This window comes from Hydra vulgaris, chromosome 04, assembly GCF_038396675.1.
Source record: "Hydra vulgaris chromosome 04, alternate assembly HydraT2T_AEP".
NCBI classification, from domain to species: Eukaryota; Metazoa; Cnidaria; class Hydrozoa; order Anthoathecata; family Hydridae; genus Hydra; species Hydra vulgaris.
In genome coordinates this window covers 12599718-12618352 of record NC_088923.1, presented here as the reverse complement: position 1 = coordinate 12618352, position 18635 = coordinate 12599718, and the positions used below count along the sequence as shown (strand labels likewise).

At 28.7% G+C, this 18635-nt stretch overlaps 1 long non-coding RNA gene across 2 annotated transcripts; it reads left to right on the top strand.

The window, feature by feature from the left end:
• Window positions 1-11053: 11053 nt before the first annotated feature.
• On the top strand, window positions 11054-15565 carry LOC136079576 (uncharacterized). Of its 2 annotated transcripts, XR_010638042.1 has the most exons (4): window positions 11054-11449; window positions 11581-11716; window positions 11837-12948; window positions 15037-15565. It is a non-coding gene; the product is annotated as an uncharacterized LOC136079576 (long non-coding RNA). The 2 variants fall into 2 exon arrangements; XR_010638041.1 differs by lacking the exon at window positions 15037-15565 and having other exon boundaries at window positions 11071-11449; window positions 11837-13401.
• Window positions 15566-18635: the final 3070 nt, after the last annotated feature.

Sequence of the window (18635 nt, the reverse complement as noted above, 5' to 3'; positions counted from 1 at the left end):
AAATTTGATATCCTGTGATCAATGTTTAAACAAACAAGTGAAGCAAAAAATGAACTATTAATATCCCATGTAAACCTTAAATGACTAAGTTTACTATGTAGTTTTATTTGTTGGTGGTCGAATGTTATTGTGCAGTTTTTAAATTGATTTTTACCGGTGAGCAAGAACTTAGTTTTGTCAACATTCAATTTTGATGCAATTTTTTTTGTCTATAGGCAAAGGCTTTGATATAGGTAATAGATTTAATAAGTTTTAAAAGGCCAGAGAGGGTGGAGCTAATAAATATAATGTCACCAGCATATACTGCAACACCTGTGTAGTTTCCATTTTTTGATGCGCCTTGCATATTTTTATGATAAAAGGTTTTTAGTAAGTTTAGTGTTTGTATGTTATACAAATAAGGGGAGAGAATAGATCCCTGGCCCAGGCTTGCATTAGATAAGTTCAGGGGCGGATCTAGGGTATCCTGCGATGCCCAGGATTCACTCATGGCCTTCTAAAGGTGGCCCATATAGAAAAAAAACTCATTTTTATAAAAAAATTTGATTTTTTTTTTAATATATCATTTAATTCAAAATTTATCATTCTTCTAGAAAATACATCTTACATAAAATACTTACTACTATTAGTTTAATTAAACATTTTTTCATAGGTAAGTTTAATTTTTTATAATTAAAATTTCTTTTTAAAATAATTTTTATAAAAAAACTATGTATTTTTATTTTAAAATATGAAATAAAAATCTAAATAAAGTCTGTATATTGTACAATATATGCAACTAAAAAAAACGACTTTGGAATTGTCATGCATTGTAGAGTGTGCTGTACAGATTGATTCTAGTTTTATTTGCTATTGATACCTCAAAACATTTTACTTGCATTTTCTATCAAATTATTGATAATGTCTAGTAAACAGAATTTGTGAAGTTTAAAGGAAATCGGTTTACCAAGTCAATCAAGGTGACAGAAACTTTAAAATCTTCTTTAATTCGTTATCAAAAAATATCAAAACTTCGAATGAGACTTCTATAGAAGATGATGATAACTATTTTTTGTTTGTAAATTTTAAAATTCTTAAAGATGTTATAAGCAGTTTAACATGTACTGTGTGTAATGCACAAAAGCTGAGTTTATCCAATAAACTTGATCCAAGAATGGTTTTGCAAACAAACTTTTAATAAAATGCTTTTTCTGTAATTAGCGCAAAGAATTTTATTCATCTCCAACTTGTTCCTGTCCTTAAAATACACCAATAACTGTTGATGTCTGTAATGAAAATAACACTTCCACACAGGGCAGGGTTCGTACTGTACCTGGAAAGCCTGGAAAACCTGGATAATTAGTTAATTTTGGCTAAAGTCATGGAAAACATGGAATAAACAGGGAATTTTTTTTTTAATCAGATAGTCAGGGAAAAGTCAGAGAATTCTGATTGAGAAGTTACTCGTGTTACAAGTAAACGATTATGTTTCTGTTGGTGCCGCCCATTAATTTATTTTGAGAATTAAAAAAACACTCCACAGTGTTTAACGCGTGTGATCACACGCCATTATATAACCACGCAATTTGACCACGGCTTTTAAATTTATTAAAAATCGTAATAAAAATGCGCTGAAAACCTAAGCAAAAACTTAAAAGAAAATAACAGCAAACTAAACTAAAAAAAAAATAATCTTAACGAAAGAGAACAAAATAAACAAGTAAACATAAGAAACTAAAACTCCTAATTACATTTTAACTCTTAGTTAAATCACATTTGGAATAAACAACTGATATTTTCTAATGTTTTTACATAATGAAAAATGCTTTTGAATTAAGTAACAAAATACTTTGTTAATTACTAACAATTGTTTTCAATAAACACTTTTTATTCAAATTATGGCTGTTATTTTATTATCACAATAATGTTTTTTTTTACTTATAAAAAATAGTATTTATATGTTTATTTTTTTTTTAATGATCAATTTAGATCGTTTAAAGCTATTTTTACTATTAAAAAAAGGCTTATTTGAAAGAAGCATGGTTAAACAAAGACAGTTACCTTCATTTTGATTCTTGGCTAATGAAAGGGAAAGATAATGTTCTGGCTAAATACAAATTATGCCATAAAATAATTGAGCTTTCGAAATGGGTATTCATTCACTAAAAAGTCACAAAAAAGGAAAAAAAGCATATTTCAGTTGCAAGCAATTTCTCTTGTTTTTTTTTAAATCGTCTGCTACTAAAAAAAATAAAAACTTACCTAATTCAGTGGAAGAGTCTAATTTAAAGATAACTGATAGTTTCTAAAAAAGACACAGTATGAAGCTACAATCATTAGAACTCATTATATCAAGTTCTGATAAATTTGTACAGAAATTATGCGTGCATTGCATTGTTGCTTAAATAAAATTTCTAACAATTCAAACAAAGATGCCACTAATTTGTTCCAAGCTATGTTTCCTGACAGTGATATTGCTAAATATCTTTTCAAGTAGGACCAAATAAACTTTGATGTAGCATTACTCGTGGTCTTGGACCTCATTTCAAAGCTTTACTTAAACAACAACTAAGCCTGTCTCCCTGGCTTGTTGTGTCCTTCGATGAATCCCAAAACAAGAAAACTCAAACTTGTCCAATTAAATTTACTCATTCGATATTAAAATGAAGAAAAAATGCAAGTTGAAGTGAGGTATTGGGATTCCTCATTAATGGGACATAGTAACAGACTTGATTTGCTGAATCTTTGTAATGAAACGATAAGTGATCTTATTATCAGCAAGGCTATTCAAGTCTCTATGAATAGACCAGTATCAACTTAATATTTTACAGAGACGTTCAAAGCAAGCGTGTTGAACACGAATTATCTAAACTTATTGACATAGCTGCTGTCCTCAACACATAATTCACGGTGCTTTCAAAACAAGAGTAGAATCAACTGATTAGGAAATTTTAAAGACGTTCAAAAGCTGCTTTATTTTATTTTACAACTCTTCTGCCAGAAGAAGTGACTTTATCAGTATCACAGAAGGATATGTGTTCCCGCTTCATTTTGCGAAACCAGTTGTAAAAAAGACAAAAAGGTAGCCGAATGATTAACTAGTATTTGGCTTTTATAATAAAAATTGTAATTTATTGGAAGGCTCTGTCTAAAAGTAAACTGACATCTGGAAAATCATATAAGTTTGTTGTAAATGCTGTTAAAAAGGAACTTTTCCTTGTAAGATTCCAGTTCTTTAGCTTCCTGGCGAGCATATTTGAATTGTTTCTGACGCTCTATTAGACAGATGCTCCAAAGTTGCCTCATATGAATGGTGATATGTGCAGTTGGTTAAGGGTATTCTTAGGATGTTACTGAAAGGATGAAAAATTGAAAAATAAAAAATTTTTTTTTTTTAAGTCTAATAGCTATGATCAAAAAAATAAACGCTTCAATGATTTTTACTTCAAAGACATTGACATAAAAAAGTATTCGGAGTTGTTATCTGTCGTTAATTTGGTTCTGACTCTGAGTCATTGACAGGCATCAATTGATCGGAGGTTTAGTGTCAATAAAGATGTTGTTACTGACAATATTTCATCAGATAGTATTGTTGGGCAGCGCCTTGTTTGTGATTTCATGCTTACCAACAACCTCAACCCCCACACTCTCCAGATTACATCAGAAATGAAAGCTGCTTTTAGATTTGTACGTCAAAAAAACTAATTCATGTTTGAGGAAGAGAACAGGGTGGCCACTGGTCTTGGAAATCATGGAAATATCATGGATTTTAGTTTGGTCATGGAAAAAATTTAAATTTTTATTGAAAGTCATGGAAAATTCATGGAACTTTTTAAAATAATCTTTATTTTTTTCTGCTTGTGATATTTTTAGGATGCAAAGAAAAGCACTAGTATGTACAGTCTAAGTCCTTTTTGAAAAAGATATTTTTGCAGTGTAAGTTATAGATTATCAAAGAAGTAAAAGAAAAAAATTATTTTTCAGCATGATTTCAGAACTTTCTACCAAATGCTTAGTGCATGGCAAGTACTGAACAATTTACTGGTTTGTGGTTTATCATAAAAGTTTATGAAGAGTCATGGAAAAGTTATGGAATTTCATTTTCAAATTTGAGTGGCCACCCTCAAGAAGTCAAAGAATAAAAACATGCAATGCAAGATCAGAAAATCGTTATTTTGTCTGAAACTGAAGAACTAAAATCTCAAATGGGTCTCCTTTTGAGATTTTAGTTCTTCATTGATGCTAGAAAAAGAGTAAGTCTTGAATGTGGAACAAGCCGAAAAGAAAAACAATATATCATTGGTCAGCAAAGCGAATGCTTTAAAAGGAAAAGTGATGAGAAAATGAAAGACGTTGCTAGGTTGCAGGGAACATTGCTATGGAGGGAAAAAGAAAGAAACTGAATTAACAATTGTTGCTTTTTGAAAATTGTTGTTAATATAAAATATTATTTATGATGATATTTATGCAAATATGGCTAGTCTGCAGTTGAAAAGCTTCAACTGTTTTTTGCTTGAAAAAAGATTTTGCTTAGATGTTCTTTGTGTTTAATGAATTGCATATAATGAAGTAAACCTTTTTAGTTGTTTTCTTTAAAAGGATTATGTTAAAAGTAATTTAAAAACTTGCCAAGATTTATTATATCTATTATGATTTTTGTATATTTTAAACAAGTTTAACCAAAAAATTGCTTTTCACTATAATTTTTTTAAACATACAGTGTGTCAGTTTCTGTTTCTAGGCCCTGTTTCAGATTGTTTAAGCAACATCTGTTTAAACTTCTGCATTTTTAGTTGATAACGTATTTAATTAAAAGAACTAGATCATGCGCAAATTAATAGGTTAGTCTGGCTATTGATGCTCGAAATATTTTTTTAATGTTTTTAAGCTATGTTTTGTTATACTGTGCTATTTTCATCTGAAGGTGTTGTGCAGCTACAAATAGTGATAACAAAGGTACAGCTGTATATAGTAATAACAAAGGTACAGCTACAAATAGTGATAACAAATGACTAACCCAAACTAGTCTGTTATAGGCCAACTATTGCGTAAGATGTTGAAAGATATTGTTTACGACTTTATATTTAATAACTATTTCAGTTAATTTTTGTGTGAAACATGATTTTAAAATATTTTATGAGCCCAATTTTTAGTTTTTTTTAAAGACCATCTGAAACTTATGTTTTTCTTTTGAATTCATTCATAGTCAATATAAATAATAAGATCCATACTAACATGTATAATAAAATCCATACTAATATTCAACTTAACTAATGACTAAGTTTTATAAGTTGTCATACATAGCAATTTTAATACTTCCTTTATAGTAGATAGTAATTTTAAACATTTTATAAAATATTGCTTATGTTAAAAATGGTTAGAGAAATTCATTTGATTTTTAAAAAAAGTCAGTAAAAAGTCAGGGAACTTCATATAAATAATTGGCTAAGAAACCTGCAGGGCGTAATCTAATTAAAATTAATGTTCGAAATGTAATAGCTTTAAGAGAAAATGGCAAAGGTCTAGCAGCAATAAAAAGTTTTGCTAAACGCCTCAATATGGAGTCATTATCTGAACCCAGTTATTGAAACATAATCAGTCATTTGTTTAAAGCTTACAATAATGTAACAAGTAATAGCATTGTAAAAGCAGTTGGTGAGATTAAGTTAAACCCTGAAAATAAAGCTCATTTAAGCATCACAATATGTCGTGTTTCAGTAAAATGGTTCTTGGCAGAGTCAACTGGTGCAGTGGAGATTTTTCAGCTGTCAGTTTACAAAACAACCTTATTTAAAATAAGTACCTTGGTGAAGGAGACACATTCTCATACAAAGAAGTCTTTGCTTCTAATATTTATAAAGATTATGGTATTAATCCAATTAATTTAAAATGTGTTGGACACGTGCAAAAGAAATCCGGAAGCAGACTTCGTAATATTTGTAAAAAGTTCAAAGGAACAAAAAGTCTTTATCTGGTCGCGGTAAGCTAACAAATAAAACAATTAACTCAATGCAAAACTTTTATGGGTTTGCCATCAGACAGAATTTAAATAACTTATACGCTATGAAAAAAGTTGTCTTAACAACAACTTTTGTTTGTAAAAAGCAATCGTTTGACATTGCTGTGAAAACAGAGGAATAGGACAAAGTTTGACATCAGTTTTTATCCACCTGGATCGTCCAGTTGGTGGAAACATAAAAAAGATTTGGTTAATGGCACTAACAATTATAAAAAGAATATAAATTTACCATCATGGAGTTTTCAAATTTTGTTGCAAACATTTTTAGAACTCAGAAGTGACGAGTTGTAATCAAAATGCCTTCATGGACAAACCCAAAAAGCCAACGAGTTTTTTAACAAAATTGTATGGTCACGTTGTCCGAAAAACACTTGTAAAAAAAGATGTATTAAAGATTGGTATCAATTCTGCCATAATTTATTTTAATAATTGAGCAAATAGTGAAAACAATGTAATGGCAGAGTTTGCAACTAATGGATGCAGAATTATGCAAAAAGCTAATTTATTACTTAATAAGTTAAGTATTCGATGGTCTGTAAATAAGAGTAATAAGAAGACCAAAAAAAGACGCAAACAATTAAAGACCAAAAAAAAAGGTCTTCTAGACTTTCGTGTTAAAAGTTTCGAAATAATACAAACAACAAAGATGTTGCTGAAGTCTACGTTTCTGGTGGTTTTTAAGTTTATGTAATTGTTTCAAATATTTCATTTTTGTTTATGTTTTTGTTTTTCGTTTTAACAAGCTTTTCGTTTTTTTCTTTTTTTTTTTTTTCAACTTTAAAATAATATCTCGTAATTGAGAAAAGCTTTTTGGCTGAAATTTTCAGTACATGTTCCTTGATCATAAAGATTTCAGACGTACTAAAATAATTAACTAAGAACAATTTTATAGCTTTTAAAACCCCAAACACCTGTTTTTTTAATGTATTTTTTGTTGTTGTATTGTTTTTTTAATATAACGTTTTTTAAAAATATTGTTTTTTTAATGTACCTGATTTTTAATGTACCTGTTTTTTGAATGTTTTTTTCTTTTTTTCAATATTGTGTCTAACTTGAGATTTTTTTAATATTTTTCTTTTGTTTTAGTAAAAATGAATGATAATAATATAAAGAAGCTAAAACAAAAAATTATTGAGTTTCGAATAAAATTGATAAAGAAACAGTATTTTGAATTTTTTTCAGATTTTCCCCCTTTTAACACGAATTTTGATAAAATTTGTCTTGAATATAATTTACTTAAAGTTTTTTCATCAATTTTTTAGTTTTATATATTATCAAAAGTAAACTAATATATATATGAACCACTGTTATTGCTTTTACTTAAAAAAAATTTTTTTCTATATGAGCCACCTTAAAGTGTACGGCCTAATATTCTGCATTTTGGCCGAAAAAATAGAAGGCCAGTTTTTTGCGGTTTTGAATGAAAGTATAAAACACGCCGTGGATAGAGTAACAAAAGTCGGCACTATAAGAAAATTTTCTTATAGTACCGGAAGCGCCACTGTTGGTTGCAAAAGTCACGTTTAAAATTGAATTCCGATTTTAGATCATTTGATATCAACGAAATGAACATTTCAGTTAACAAATTTTAGTACAAGGATATTATAGTTAAATTGATTCTAGTTTTAATAATTTTTTATAGCTTAAACATAAGAATTGGTAATTAAAAATTTTAAGTTGTTAACGATGAAGAAAAATGTGGTTAATTATAAAAATCTGTGTTCAATTTGTAATAAGAAATCATCAAACATTAATTGAAGGATGTACCTACAAACCACCTATTTCAACAAGAGATGTTTCAATTGAGTTAAATAAATCAATATAAAGAGTTTCTAATCTTTTCTAAAAAATCCAAAAATGTAAACTGTAATATACTTATGGTTGACTTTAACCATCATGACATTATTTAGAATAAGACTTTAAGGGTCTGGTGAACAATAGTACATTCAAACATTTGATTGATCAATATATATAATCAATTGATTATATATATTGATAGCTACCTCATACAAAATATAATTAAGCCAACGTTTTCAAAATCTATCTATAATATCAAAAGTTGAGCCACCACACTTGGTCCAATTTTTGGTATATGGTAACCATTTAAATTCTTAAGTAAACTTTAGAACTTTAGTTTAATAACAGAAATAAGATTTATCTTGACACTGAAAAACAAACAAGTTGTATTGAAGAAAAGTAAGATCTTTCTCAGTATATCAAAATCAATTAAAACCCAATGAAAAACAGATGTTTTTAGCATGAAAGAAATGCTGGCAAATATTTTAAAAGCCCAAATAAGGTTCAAAAAGTATAGTTTTTAATTATTTCCAGCCTCAAATAAACAAGATTCCATTAAAAAAATATATTCATATTCTTAATTAAGTTATTTTCATACTTTTGGGGTATCTAATAGCCTAATAATTATCTTTGTAGGGGATAAAGTTAAATAAACGCCTTATTAAAGCGTTATGTAACATATAAAATAAATTATTAACGTGGGTTGGTTCAATGTTTTCCCCTCACAGTTATGGTTATAACGCTATTGCATAGTGAACGGAAACTTTCGGCTTCGGCCGAAACCGAAACCGAAATTTCTGCTTCAACAATTTTTTTACTTTTCCTGTTTCGGCCGAAGTTTCGGTACAAACCGCAACCGAAATGAACCGAAAGTTTTAAAGGATTTTTTTTTAAGTTTTAATATAGAGTGGGATCATGATGGTTCCTAATTGTAATTGTTTGTTAGTAAATCAATTTTTAATTATAAAAATTGTAAAAATTTTAATTGAAATCACGTTACATAATAGTTTTAAGTTACTCTTCTCAAATCATTCTTAAAATGAATTAACATTTAAGTAAAGCAACCCAAACCAATAGTTTCATCAAAATTTTTTCAGTCCTATATTTTAAAATTGAAAATAATCGATAAAAAACTGGTTTATGGAATCATTTTACCGTGACAGTTAGTGATTTCAAATACGGAGCTTGCAATTTGAAAATATCTCGTGGATCGTACAATCCAAAACTTCAATCACTTAGCGGACTTTCATCACATTTAAGAAGTGGTTTACTCTAAAAAATATCCTAACTGAAAAAGCAACACAACTACCGGCAGTCCTATAAATCTCAAAAATTGATTTAAACTTTAAAGAAGGTCTGAAGTTTTTTGTGCTACCGTGGCGCAGTGGTCAGAGCGCTCGCCTTGTAAGCAGGAGATCCAGGCTCGAAACGAGCATCGGATATATCTTTGCGTCACGGTAATGTAATGAAGGAGGCGTGAACTTCCTGGTTAAATGCACTTCCGCGGTGCTCTGTGACAAAACCTATAGGTCTTCTTTGGGCACCTAAATAACAAAAAATAAAAAAAAAGGTTTATAGATTTATATTAGAAAATAACACTAAAAGCAAAGTTTGGTTTGGCAAAAGTAGCAAAGAGATTCCTTAGACCTCCACCAACATCTTCCGAAGTTAAAAGGTTGTTTTTAACTGCTGGAGAAATTCTTTCAAATGAAAGAAACAGACTTTTGCCAGAAAACATGAAAAATAATGTATTTCGCAGAGAAAATACTTCAAAAATTACCTTTAATTATTGACATGTCTTGACATATTATAGTTTTTATCAAACTATGTTACACGGTGATTGCTTAGATATATGTAAAATAGTTTTTTTTTTTGCTTTAATTCGGTGATCATAAAAGGTACAGGGATTTTAAACATTCAATTTCAAATTTCGGCCGAAACTTCGGTTTCGGTTTAAAAGATATTGTTGGTAGTCTAGTCTAGCGGTATGTCACTGGGGCTTCAATGTCAGCCATCTGGCTTCGATACCCAGCTGGACCAAAGTGGATTTTACTACATTTGTTTACCATATTATATATATATATATATATATATATATATATATATATATATATATATATATATATATATATATATATATATATATATATATATATATATATATATATATATAAATACATATTACCACAGTTTAACATATTTGTTTAAACTGGAGCTATAAATTAAAATGCTACCTATGAACAGGACCTCATTGTAAAGCAGCAATTCTAATTTTTTAAAGTGGTAATCCTTTATAAATATTTGGAGTTGTTATTATTTATAAAGTAAGTCCAATTAGTCAATTCACTAAAACTAGCCTTAAAGGCATCCCAAAGTGCCGGGTCAAGTTGTGTTTATTTTAAAGAGAATGATAAAAAAAATGTTTGGGCAGAATCTTTTTAAGTAAAATAAAGTAACAAATGTATTCTAACAAAAACAAACTTTGTTGTTTTACTCGAAGCTCGCCGTCTCCACAGCATTAATTCTCTTGGAGTCTTTAAAATATAGGCCCCTACAGTACTATAATTTATCTACAGACTATAATTTATCTACAGACTATAATAATAGACTATAATAATACAATAACAACAGACTATAATAACAGACTATAATAATATAGAAATATATAATATATTATATAATATATAATAAAATATATAACATAATATATAATAAAATATATAATATATAATAATAAAGAAACAGACTATAATAATATAATAATATAATATACAGACTATAATAATTTATCTACACTACTATAATTTATCTACAGACTATAATTTATTTGAGCGCGTTTAATTCCAAAGAGTTTTAGTAAATGACGTCATTGTAGAATTTTTTTTTAATCAATACTATTTGTTATTGTTTTATTCGTTTTTTAAAATAGCGTTTATTATTCAATAAATTCAATAGGAAGTTTATTATTCAATTAATTCAATAGGAAGCTTAAAGAAAGAATGTTTTTTATGGAGCGTGAGAAGCAAATGAAATTAAGATTTTTATATTACACTCTTAAATAAAATAAATATATAAAAAAGTCGTTGATCACCTTATTCTGAATCATTTTTTCTTTTTATGTAAATAATGTGAAATATTTTTTAGTTTATCTAAGCCGTTTATTGCTATGACGTTTTTGTTCTCCTATCGAAATGATATTTTACAAATTTTTAAACTTTTAATTAATAAATAATTTTGGCAAACGACATCATTTATTAGAGATAATAGCCGAAATCTTTAATTTATAGTTAGAAAGTAATAATAAGTATGTCAATTTAGTGGAATTTGATAAATTTTGATGATTTCCATATAAATATTAAGGTAATTTTGTATTTTGCATTTGGATTCTGATAACTAAACAATTAAAATGTTGCTAACTCCATACCGATTCAAACCTCTTCAAAAAAAGACAAAAAAAACTTGTATGGATAAAAGAAACGAAATAGATGACAATAGCATCAGCTATGAAAATTTGAATTTTGATGTTGCTAAAACGTCAAAGTTAAGCCGTTTAAGTGTTGGCGCTGAACAATTGTGTAAATGTGGATATTATATAATTATCCCACTTGAAAAAGAATGTCTTTGTTGCGTTGAAATAAAAGAAATAAATATCAGGTATTACAAATTAAGTAACGTTCTTTAAAATATAAACTGATGTACGCAGTATTAGTAATAGTAATAATAACAAGCATTAACTTTTTTGTACATAACGGATATGTTAAGTAAAAAAAAGTTTTTTTTTTAAGATCATCAATGCATAACAGAGCATAAAAGTTTTTTGACTGGTCGCATTGAACCATATCCGTTATGGATATCAATGGCTAGTATGAATGACATGGAAGGAGCTTGGATGCCAGATTCATTTAAAGAAACCTCTAATAAGTATTTCTATATATAAGTTTGCTGTTAAAAATTTTGTTTTAGTTTACTAAATGAGTTTGCTTTTATCTATCGAATTTTTTTTTACTTAAATTTGAGTAAATTTCTCCGTTTCTTGCACAGAACATTTAGATATGCCACTTATCGTCACTTTACATGGTTAACCTACTGCAAACTTGGAAGGTATAATCGTAAAGTTTTGCCGGCATGTGTTGTTTCAACAATTAGAGCCAGGTTTCTAGATGATAATGAAATTTACACGAATTTCGATGATGAAGACCAAGGTGCTTTAGGGATATCTGAAGTTGAAGAGGGATGGAAATAAATTGAAGGGTTTAAATCTTAAAATTAAAAACAACGGCTGTTATCATAGCCACAAACTTTTAAAAATATTATTTGTACTAACATCTTTGTTTAATAATATAAACAAATATACATACATACATATATAGGAAAAAAATACCAAATATCAGTTATTAAATAAAATACCAAATAAAAAATAGTAAGCAATTAGTTAATAGTACCAAGAATGCAACGAATCTGTAAAAAGATCGGACGTATTGTCGCTCAAAACCGCTAAAAAATACCGCTTTAAAAACGTGTTTATATAAACCCATATATATAAAAAACGATAAATAAAAAAGTATAAAATACAAAGACAATTATAATATTAAAACATGAAGAGAAAATATAAAATTATACAATTAAATATAAAAATAATGAATGAATGGATAATAACTAAAAAATAAATAGTTCCCATACAAAATTAAAAAAATTTCTTTTAAAAAGGGCTGCAACTAAAACATTGCTTCATACATTTGATATAAACATTACCAATTACATTGTATCATTAGATAGTGATTTGTACTGAACTTATGACTAACATGAAGCACTAAAAATATAATGCGGAAATTCAATGTCAACGAATGCAAAGGAAGTATTTCTAACTTTTTAACAGTCTCTTTGAACAATGTGGAAGACAACAATTTTGTTCAATCAGCATCAAATGATGAAAGTTTTATGAGTGAAAACACAAAATAATACAGCGGTATAAAATACAACGAACGCCATCGATTAGTTTTGGAGAAAAATTTTACGAAAATTTTGTCGCTGTCGGTGCTCTTGTTGACATTGAGGAAGTTAAAAATAATAGATCCATTTAAAAATAAATTATCTGAATATTTTCAAAGTAGAATGGAGATCTTACTCGACAGATGTTAATTACAAAGGACTCGGTAATTCAATTTTGCTAACATTGATTGCATTTTCATGAATAACGTTTTCTTTTAAAAATGACGTTTCGCTTATGTTAAAAATACAAAGATGTTTTTTGACACACTTGTGAAATTCCAGCGTATGAAGATGATAAAAATGATAATAACCAGATAAGTTTTATTACTTTTTTGTTGATGTGACAGCTCTGTTTATAACGCAAATGTACATAAACAATAATGGAACTCGAATATGGGTATGTAGCTGACGTAACTGCAATATTATTTTCAGAAGTGTAGAATTCCAATTGTATGAAAAAAGAAGGGAGTAAAACTTGATTTAATATCTACTGATTGTCATAACCAAATTCAAAAGTGAATATGCGATGTTAGAACATCAAATAAAAAGTCTGCGTTTAATTTTATCAAATTTTTCTTCTTTTTTATAACATATTCGAAATATACATCAATGCTGTTTATTTTAGTTTCTTATAGTTTCCATATTAAAATCAAAAATTCTAAGGGATAATTTAAACATTTAACCAATTCAAACTGTTGAAATTTTTAATAACCAGTTTCTAAAATATGTATCTCTTTGAGTATGATCATATGGTAATTGTTGCTTATTTGGCAGCTTTAACTTAAAACAAAAAATTAATTAAAATAATTATTTTCATTCATAGTGAAACAATTGTTATTTAAAAGTCAATAATGTTTTGTACCTAATTTCAAAATCTAGCACAATTTTTTGTTCTTTCTTTAACTTAAGTTTTGGTCTCGGTTGATGTAGGAGCCATTAGCTCTTTTTTCACTTTTTCTTTTTTCACCAATTATCGCCATTTTCAAAACACTTTTTTTCATGATTAGTAGATATTTATAATGTTTTCTTTCTTTAATTCTTCTTCCAATAAACTTTTGGGTATGTTTTCGGTGTGCTATCCTATATCTAGTTTCTCCGAGACTATCCAATTTGTATTTCCGTTCTGAATTTAAATTAAGATCAAGAGCTGCCAAATACGCACCCATTACCATGTTATCATACTCAAAGTGGTACTGTTTTGGTACATATTTTAGCAAAAGGTTATTAAAAACTTCAACATTAGTAGTTTGAATTGCTTCGGTTAAATCTTTAAAAATATCCATAAGAGTTTTTGATTTCAATATGGAAATATTGAAATCAAAAACTCTTATTACTGGTTAGATTCTATATCTAACCAGTTTTTTGAATGTCCGTCTTCTTTAGAATAAGGATCATGTTCGCATTTATGGAAATATGAATAGCAACCTCATTCATGTACATTTCGTATATGGAATAAAATGGAAGAAAATTTTTCATACATTAAACCCGGGTTTTTATTAGATATTTCAATACTCCACCAAAAATGATTTATTATTGATGGAATTCATTCCAGTAAGTCTTTTTGAGAAATAATTTTACTAGCTTTGTGCATTTTTTTACCGATTGATTAAGCAACATGCCACAAATTTGATTTATACCGTTAAATCTTGGATCTACTTTTAAAAGTTTTTGAATTTGGGCTTGACGATTAGTGGATTTTTCCATACAGTTAGCATTCTGCATTTCTGTCACTGATATTATAACCATGTATAAATGTATATGAACAGTATTTTGCGTTATGACCAGGACTGTCACATCTCCCATCACCAACAAGTGAAACAACCTTTCTGGTCCGTAACATTCTTATCATTTTCCTACGTTGTAATTTCCACTTTTTTACAATGACGCATGACGAAACTTTTTTTAATGTCGTAATATAATGTTTAAGAAAAAAACTTCATGTTTGCAATAAAAGCAAAACGTTCAAATTTAGAAAACGGTATTCCTGAAAAAACAATCGATGTTGACAAAAATAAATTACCTAGTGTTAATACGACAACTTTGTTTACTTTTATTTTGACAATAGCGTATGACTTGACTAATAAATTACATCAATTAACTTTAATAATATTATGACAAGAATTTCATAAACGTAATAATAAAGTTTTATAACGATCAGCTATTAGAACACCTAGTCCCTTTAAATTACCAACAGTCGGCTGAGATTTTCATTCTACTTTGCAATTGTTAAAACAATTTATTTTTAATTGTAGCTGCCATCCATTACCTTTAACTTTTTCAATGTCTGATCTGTCAACAGGAGCACCACATGCTGGACAGCCACGTAAAAGTTCGTACAAGTTTTTCTCAAAAACAAATAGTGTCCAATCATTGTACTTTATATTACTTCATACTTCTTGGTTTTTGTCAGTGGCTTCACTTGTACAACTCTCATCGTCTGATGCTGATAGTACACAATTGTTGTCTTCCTCGTCATTTTCAAAAGAAGACGTTAGCGAGTCAGAAATAATTTCTTTAAATTCATTTGCATCGTTTATGAATGTTCTATCACCAGTAATCATATCTATCCCCATTGCATCTACATATAGTTGTTCTGACATCGAAGTGTTTGTGGTTGACACGGAGGACGAAATAAAAAATAAGGAATCATAATTAATGTCTTTATTAATTGGAGGTAGCTCTGTTTGGGTCGCAACATCCGATTAAGTGCTGACATATTGAAAATGCTGTATACTTTCATTTTAAGAGCTTTATGGAGAAGATAAATATTCTGCAGATACTTCCTGTACATTAATATATATGAATATATATGAATATATGAATATATATATATATGAATATATATATATATGAATATATATATATATATATATATATATATATATATATATATATATATATATATATATATATATATATATATATATATATATATATATATATATATATATATATATATTATCGAAAATAAAATAAGGAATCATAGTATTTAAATTTAAGATTTAGAGTAAAACCCGGTCAAACCGCACACTATATCATTCCGCACACTGGTCGAAATTATCAAATAAAAACTAAACCGATATGACTATGAAAAAAAAAAAAAAAATAGCTTTAAGTACAGAACTATCTCCTCTATTCGAAATGATAAAGTTATATGCCGATTCAACTCCATTTTTTTCTTTTTTATACAACTTTAACGGGGAGTCAACTTTTTTTATATATTTTTTATTGTTGCAAAAAAATAGCGCTTGAGCCGAAACTGATGTAAAAATAATTTTAGCACAATCTTGTTGGAAATTTAATTTTAGTTCTGATAGTATAATTTGTATGTAGCTAAAACAAAAAGTTGAATAAAAAATCAAAAAAGTAAAAAAAACTCTTTTTTTCTGATAAAATCGCACACCCGTTTAATTACTAAGTTTAGTTTTTCGCAAGTGACTATGCGCCTATCTTTATCTAACTAACTTAGTGTTAATTCCGGTTTATTTAAAAATGAACTAAAATGTTATTTGTTAATATAATCATCTCTTACTCATTAAAAACCAATTATTACATTATTTTTCAATATAATCATCACTTTCTCAAGTCAATATAACTCACTCTCTTTAACATGTCAACTAAAAAAACAAAAGCATACAAGAAAGACGATATACTAGCCGCATTAACTGATATGAAAGAAAATAAAACATCACTGAGAAAAGCTGCATTCAAACATGGCGTTCCAGTCTCAAGGGTTGAAGATCGCAAAAATAACAACAACAGAGGCTTCCATGGTCAGGTGCAACAACGGTACCGTCTAATGAAGCAGAAATATTGATGGTGCATGCGCTCCAATTGCACTTAAACTTATTGGCAACAATGAAAAAATTCATTATACTGTAAACAATTGCTGCAATGCTGGTGGCCATTTTGTACCACCATTTTTGATATAAAAGCCCAAGGAAAATTTTATTCGGACTGGGCAGGAGGTAGTCCAGTTGGCACCAGATATTCAATTTTAAAACCAGGTCGGATGGAGCACAACACATTTATTGAATAGCTGAAAGAGGTATTTATACCCGAAACTGAGCAAATTGGTGGTATTCATATTTTAGTATTAGATGGGCATACAACTCACATAGCTTTGAAAGCAATATTGCTATGCAAAAAACACAATATAATCCTGGTTTGTCTACCAGAGTATTCTTCACATATTCTACAACTATTGGATAGAGGTGTTTATTGTCATGTCAAACAAGCATGGAAAGAAATTCTTACAAAGTATTACAAAGACTCAAAATGTAAGAATTTAGATAAACAAAATTTTCCCCCGTTGCTCAAATTGCTATACGAGGGTGGTAAATGTTTCACACACTTGTATGCAATCGCTGGTTTCCAGTACACTGGCCTATTTCCACTTAATAAAGACAACATAAATGATAAGGCATTAGCAATCACACAAATGTCTAATCGACATTCATAAACTTTAGCAACCTCCGCAGTACATACACTACCTTATTCAGACAAAGCTTCATCATTTTCAACAGTCGCCGCAGCACCTACTCCATCTACACACCAATTACCATCTTTTTCAACTACACCAGCTTCAAGTTTTGATGTTACTAAGTATGTGTTAAGCGTTGCAAAAACATTACCATAATAGAGTTGAAGTAGTTTTTTCAAGCCAAAAATCAATTGCATGTTAAGAAATCGAAGCAGTGCAACATGTCAAAACTTGGCGGAAAATGTATTACCGAAGAAAATGTGATCGAGTTCCTCAAACAAAAAGATGAAGAAAAAGCAACAAGGGAAGCCATCAAAGTTGTTAAACTTAACGCAAAATCTAGACTCTCTATGCCAAGTACTCAAATGCCTGAGCAACCTTAGCAAAACAATAATGAAGAACAAGTACCAGCAGCCAAACGATTAAAAGTTGCAAAATGTAAAAAGTGTAGGGTACAGTTACACACAGAAATATTGCAATGTGAGAATGCGATGTGTCGGGAACGGTTGTACAAAGAAACATGTTTACCAAAGAAATGTGTATTTGGAACTAAATTTTTTTGTCGAAAAAAATGTAAAAAAACTTAAACATAAGTCGTGTTAAAAAAATATTTAAAATCTAAATAATTCAATGTTTTCTCAAGTGCGCAGTTTTATAAGAATGTCGCCAAAAACCGAACAATTTTTTTTTTACATTTGATATTTTTGATAATTTTTTTATTATTTTTTTAACATATATTTATATTATCTTATGTAGTTTTGCCGTAAAAAATGTCAATTGGATGTAGATGAAAAAAATTAAATGATTCATGTGCTTGCTGTAAAAGTTAACAAAAAGTTGATACAGCAACATGATGAAATCTATTGGGAAAGTTATTACACTTAAGGATATTCAAAATGTAAATCAAGCTCTTAAAAATCAGGATGATAACAATTTAACAACTCTGTTAAGTGAATTTCTTAAACAGAAGGGTTCTGTGACAGAGGTTGTTATTAATGAAGAATATCAACTTCAGGCATTGTATTATCAGGAAAACAAGATGATCAAGTTATTTACATATTATCCTGAACTGCTTCTCCTTGATGCAACATACAAGCCTAACAACTTACGAATGCCACTTTATGTTTTAATGTGTGTCGATGGAAATGGTGAAGGAGTAATTGTTGCACTCTGGATTGTTGCTAATGAGGAGAGAGTAACCATAGAAGAGTTAACAAACATATTTAAAAAACATAATGCATCATTATGTGGTGTTCGAGTTGTTGTGACAGACAAAGGTATGGTTGAGAGAGATGTGATTATTGACAAAATTCCAAATGCTTCTCCTCAATTTTTCAATTATTCGTATTTTTTTCACACCTTGCGCAC